Source organism: Puma concolor, chromosome A2 (assembly GCF_028749965.1).
Source record: "Puma concolor isolate L17-30 chromosome A2, mPumCon1.1.hap2, whole genome shotgun sequence".
In the NCBI taxonomy this organism is placed as follows: Eukaryota; Metazoa; Chordata; class Mammalia; order Carnivora; family Felidae; genus Puma; species Puma concolor.
In genome coordinates this window covers 77,378,039-77,383,991 of record NC_141668.1, presented here as the reverse complement: position 1 = coordinate 77,383,991, position 5,953 = coordinate 77,378,039, and the positions used below count along the sequence as shown (strand labels likewise).

The following is a 5,953-nucleotide window of genomic DNA, read 5'->3' as shown; positions in this document are numbered from 1 at the left end:
GTTACCTGATCAGCTTGAGCCCAAGTGTCTTCATGTATAAAGTGGTTATAAGTTACAGTGCCATAAACAACTGGGAGAATTAAAGGCAATGGTGCAGGTAAAGCAGAGAACAGAGGGGATGTATATGAAATAGAGGCTCCTGTTATTATAGACCCTTAGTGATCTTCACTAACTTCATGAGTTAACATCTGGTAATATTCCATAAATGAGTAATTTCTTACTTCTAGTACTTAACTCATGAAATCTTTAATGATGGGTGTAGAATATGCTCACTGACTCGAAATGAAGTATTTACATATGTCCTGTTGAATAATTCTTTAAGAAGAAAACATTCACGGTAGAGTAAGAACTCTCCGTTTATGGTTTACAATATTGCATGGGTTTAGGGAAGGCTTAAGAATGAAAGCCAATTTAAGGATTATAAAATACCTAAGTTCCCAGACAGCCAGCCATCCTTCCAACAGGGTCATTGGAATATTTTCTTAGCATGCAAAGCAAAGATGAATCCAGATCAAGCTCGTATTTGATATAAAGACATAGCTAGCTAGCTGAGTGATGACGTATGAGTGTTTGTGTGGCCGAAAGATGCCGTGGCATTCATATCTCCTCATCACTTTCTCTTCTTCTTGATATGTTTAAACAGTGGTAATTCTAAGGCAGACATTATCTTATAGGGTATCTCATTATTAAACATACTTCTGAAGGAGTTCTTAGTTAATAATTAATTATTCTAGTTTACCTTGGCTTAGAAAACCTGTAATTTTGGCAACCGCGCCTTGAGACAGCACTTCGTGTGACATCTTTGTTTACGCTTTGTATGTGTGCATGTGTGCAATAAATCAGACTCAATCGTATCTCTCCTGTCACATTCCATCATGTCACACTAATAAAATTTGACATGCTCTAGGATGTGGTGATGAATAACCATATGTGGTGACATCTTGGAGAATGCTTAAAAATTATGCTCTGCAGTGGTTCCAAAACCTTATGTGTACTTCCCCATTGTTGAAGTAAACCTTACAAAATAAAATTGTCCAGCCATGAAAAAAACAGTTTACAATTTTAGTACCAAAAGCACTGAGAGAAATTCACATTAAATTTATCAGTAACCATTAAATAACACAGGGTTGCAAAATGGAACATACCTCATACTGCAAAAAAGATGAACCCTGTTTTGCATGAATGAGCAGACAAGAGCTCTGAGGCACTGATCAGAAAGAATAAAGACATTTATCAGAAATTAGAATACCTTAATTTGTATGTATTTCTTTGGTTGGCTTTTTGATTTTGGCTTCTTTTTGGATAGCTATTAAATTGATATCTGAACTGAATAACTTCTTCACGCTAAGAACATTATAGTACAAAATCTTGGCTGTCATCCTGTATCATTATTTCCTTTTGCTAGGGGAAGAAACTGAGGCTGAAAGAGGGGAATTAACAGGGTCAAAGTCACATAGTCCAAAGTAATACAGCTTAGTAGCAGAACTAAGACTAGAAATCCAGATATTTAGTGCTATTTACAAACACATCAATTTCCATGTCCTGCTATTCACTCGTTCCCTTCATACAAAGTTGAACATCCTGCCAGGAAACCATATCCTGCAATACTCAAATCACTTTTCTTGGAGAGATTGCCTCATGGTTAGGTTTCCATTCCCTGGGAGGGACAGGGCTTGTGACTTCTGCCTGAGAGCCCAGGACTGACTCCCACAGCTGTGCAGAGAGACCTTTGTAGCATGTGAAAGCATATTGTGCAATTGTGCTCTGATTAGTAGCACAGCATGACTTCTGAAATCAAGCAGTTTCTAAAACCCAGCAGGATTCATCTAGAGAAAGGCCTGTCAACACTCTTCTTGAACCCGTACATACTGAATTTGGTGCTAAGCTTTGAAACTGAAGCCCACAGAACATTCCCTAGGTGACATGAACTTGATGCTTTGCAATTTTATATTAAAAACAATTCTCTTGGAATAAACTAATGTATATGAAACAATGGCTAGTGCAATAAAAAGTATGCATGATTTTATTAGTATTTAATTTAGAAGTGGTAAAAACAGTTATAATTATTGAAGAAACAAAAGTTTTATTGCTTTTGCTTACGAGTATTATTTTCTGAATAGGAAACTTGTTTTTTGGTAAAAAATTTCTTGTCTCTTTGTAAAGAGCTGGTAAAATATCTCAATATCTGGGTAAAAGTGGGCACTATTAATTCCAGTTTCAGGAGATGTTAAATTATGAAAGCATTCACTCATATATTTATTACATTTCAGTTCCTTTTCTGATGTAGGAAATGTATTAGGATAGTGATGTATAAAATGGTTAATTTCTATACCAATATGAGATTGTGAATTTTAACCACATATATTACATGTAATAAAATTTCTCATACATAGCATGTTGGTAATGGCCTTTATAGATAATGACTGCATAATGTGATGGATAAAAGGAACATATTTAGGATTTATCATGTGATATATTATTTGTGACATTCTAATAATATCTATTATTATGGAATCAGCTTTGTGTCTGTGTACTGTATTCTGAGGCATATGAATGACATCTCTATTGGGAGAAAAGAGAGAAGCCTTATTGAATGTAAATGTAATTTGCTACAACTGGTCACCATTTTGAAATAAGAAATAAGGATATATATCTCCCTAGGGCCCTTCCTTCTATTTTTTTAAACGTTCAACTCTGCAGTTAGTTCCGAAGCTTTATTATAAATTCATTTATGAACATATGCAGCACTTCAAATTTGGGATTGGAGGTGACTATGAAGATATCATTTAACCCAGTAGTTTTTCAAATGCATTTTAGCTATATGACCAAAATGAAACTTCTAAGTAGCTTTTGAACCAAAAATAGAATCTAGGAAAATATTATGCAGTTGTTGATTGAATGTAATGAATCGGTGTGATGATTCAACTTAATGTAGATCTTTTGTAAAATTTCCCTCTAGTTTGGAAAAAAAAAAATCCTACTTAATTCTTTGTATGTACTACCCACTTTTATTTTTTCCTATAGTGAAATCACAGCTGCCAGCAGAGGCCACTGGTGGCTTTAAGAACTTTTGCAGTTAAAGACAAACATAGGAGCTCAGTATTTCTTCCCTTAAAAGTTTTGTTTTGGGTACATTACTTTTTAAATCAAGAAACTCCTTTCTCCATTTTCTTTCTTTCTTCTTTCTTTTGGGGGGTTGGGAGCTGGGGGCTTAATCTATTAATTTGTTTTCTCTAAGGCAGAGAAAGTGGTAAAGAGTCAGCCAATGCAATGACAGTATACCTTTTGGGGGAAGATAGAAAAAGTAAGTTCTATATCATTTAGTGTTATCTGTATTTCCTTTATTTATTTTACTTCCATCACTCCTAGGCTGTCAGCAGTAAATCTAGTCAACAAAAAGCAGCTATAACTGAAATGTTGTCCAGTTGCAAGAATAAAAATATCTTTATGAAATATTTATGGATTTTCAACGTATGATCAAGAGTTTGGGTAGACAGTAGAGCAGTTGGTTGAATCTATACCTGCTACCTGCTTCATAAACCTTTTCCACCTAGACCTTCGAAACAAAGAAAAAAAGATTATCCTAAATGCAGACATTGTCTTTTTAACCACTTAGAACCAGTTTCTTCTTCCATTTCTTCCTTTGTTCTTGCCTTTTCTTTCTTCTTCCCTTCTTTCCTTCCTTGCTTTCTGTCTTCTCTCCTTCTTTCTTTCTTCTCTTCCTTCCTCTCTTCTTTCCTTCCTCCCATCCTTCTTTCCCTCTCTCCTTTCTTCTTCTTTTCCTTTCTCCATTTCTTCTCCCTAGATATCTTGGCAAATATCAGCCAATACCTTTACACAAGAGAATAACAAATTTGCATTTCTTTAGTTTGAAAGGATTTTTTACAACAAAACTAGTATCTTGCAAACAATGTTTCCTCAAGCATGCTTCAAGAACATTAAAACATATCACTCAAAGGTAATAATTATGTATTTCGAAGTTGCTAACAGAGTAAATCTTAAAAGTTCTCGTCATTAAGGGAAAAAATTGTAACTGTGAGGTGATGGATGGTAATTTATTGTGGGGATCATTTGTATATAAGCATATATATAATCATCGTGTTGTATGTTTAAATCTAATACAATATTATATGTCAATTGTGTCTCAGTAAAACTGGAAAAAATTTTTAATTAAAAAAATGTCACTCAAAATATTCATTTTCTTATCAAATGAGGTTTTTTTTTTAACGTTTATTTATTTTTGAGACAGAGAGAGATAGAGCATGAACAGGGGAGGGTCAGAGAGAGAGGAACACACAGAATCTGAAACAGGCTCTAGGCTCTGAGCTATCAGCGCAGAGCCTGACACGGGGCTTGAGCTCAGGAACTGCGAGATCATGACCTGAGCCGAAGTCAGACGCTTAACCGACTGAGCCACCCAGGCGCCCCATTGAGTTTTGATAATATTGCATAATCTGCTGTAGAAGTTTCTCATTGACATTAGCATACAAATGGCCCAGAGAATAACTGACTGCAAAAAGACGCTTTTTCTTGCCCATTATGACCATGTGGCAGTGTTCTCAGGGTCAGCGCTTTGAGAAATACTAAACAGAGCCAATTGTAGTTGTATGTCAGGAATCACGTGATCTCACAAGTGCCCAATACCTTTCCATTTCTGAGGCAGGTATCATGGGGAGTTAGAAAAAAGTGTCAGCAAGTCAACTTTGATAGCTCGTCTATTTTGTGAACAAGCACAGTACTAAGTGATCCCATTTCTGTTGCCATAGACTGAAAAGTAAGCTTTCAGGAAGACTTTGGAGCTTAAGTGATGCACTTTGAGTAGTATGTTCACAGGGCTGCAGTAGGTATGTGGTTCGTGTTTTTTGTCATTCTCAACGCTGATGTTCCCGGTAACTCTCTTCATAGTGTCTTTAAACAATACTGAAAAGATGTTCACTTTAGGTATTTATTCAGTTCCAAACTTAGCATTATCTTTACTGTTTTGTGACAAACTTGAAGTTTCTAACAGACTTCTCTCTTTTCTCGAAGACTATAAGAATATAATTTTGATGGTTTAGATGCATACCTCAGTCCTCTTTTGCTGTATTGAACATTGATGCCGTATGTCTATAACCTTTAGGTATTTAGAACCGTTTGTCTCGATGCTAAAAAAAGAGATGGAAAATTTAATAGTGACAGTTTGTAAAAGGCGAAAGATTTATGCGATTTGAAGAGAAACCAGAGTATATAATAGTGACAGTTTGTACAGTGTTTTCAATGTTGGCCTTTGTACCACATATTATATATATATATATATATATATATATGTTATGCCATTTAGTCCTCATAGCAACCATGTATGACATGTATTTCTACCTTACTTTTAAATATGAGGAAATAGTAGTTTATTAAAATCTAATAACTTACCCAATGTTATACAGCTAATGGGTAGAATAATCAGGATTTAAGTCCAGGTCTGCCAGATTCAAATTTTATGTTTCAAACTGATTATTTTGCCTCATACTACAACCAGAAAGCTATGTATGGGGGAAAAAGTAGTTTGATTTTTATAGTGCTTTTCTGCCTTTTCTCCAATATGGAATATATGTATCACCAGGCTACCTTTTGCCACTGACCTATGTCTGAATTTCAGGTATCCTGCTAATGAGACACAGTCTCTACAGATAAAGAAATGTCTGGGGCGCCTGGGTGGCGCAGTCGGTTAAGCATCCGACTTCAGCCAGGTCACGATCTCGCGGTCCGTGAGTTCGAGCCCCGCGTTAGGCTCTGGGCTGATGGCTCGGAGCCTGGAGCCTGTTTCCGATTCTGTGTCTCCCTCTCTCTCTGCCCCTCCCCCGTTCATGCTCTGTCTCTCTCTGTCCCAAAAATAAATAAACGTTGAAAAAAAAATTAAAAAAAAGAAATGTCTGAGGTCTATGCAAGGCATGGAAGATAAATAGAAAATAATGTCACA

The 5,953-nt window shown here is 35.8% G+C and overlaps 1 protein-coding gene across 1 annotated transcript in view; it reads left to right on the top strand.

Annotated features, from left to right (window-relative positions):
• Window positions 1–5,953, top strand: part of ZNF804B (zinc finger protein 804B) — a 521,035-nt gene that overhangs the window by 372,309 nt on the left and 142,773 nt on the right. The gene's annotated exons all lie outside the window — the stretch shown is intronic.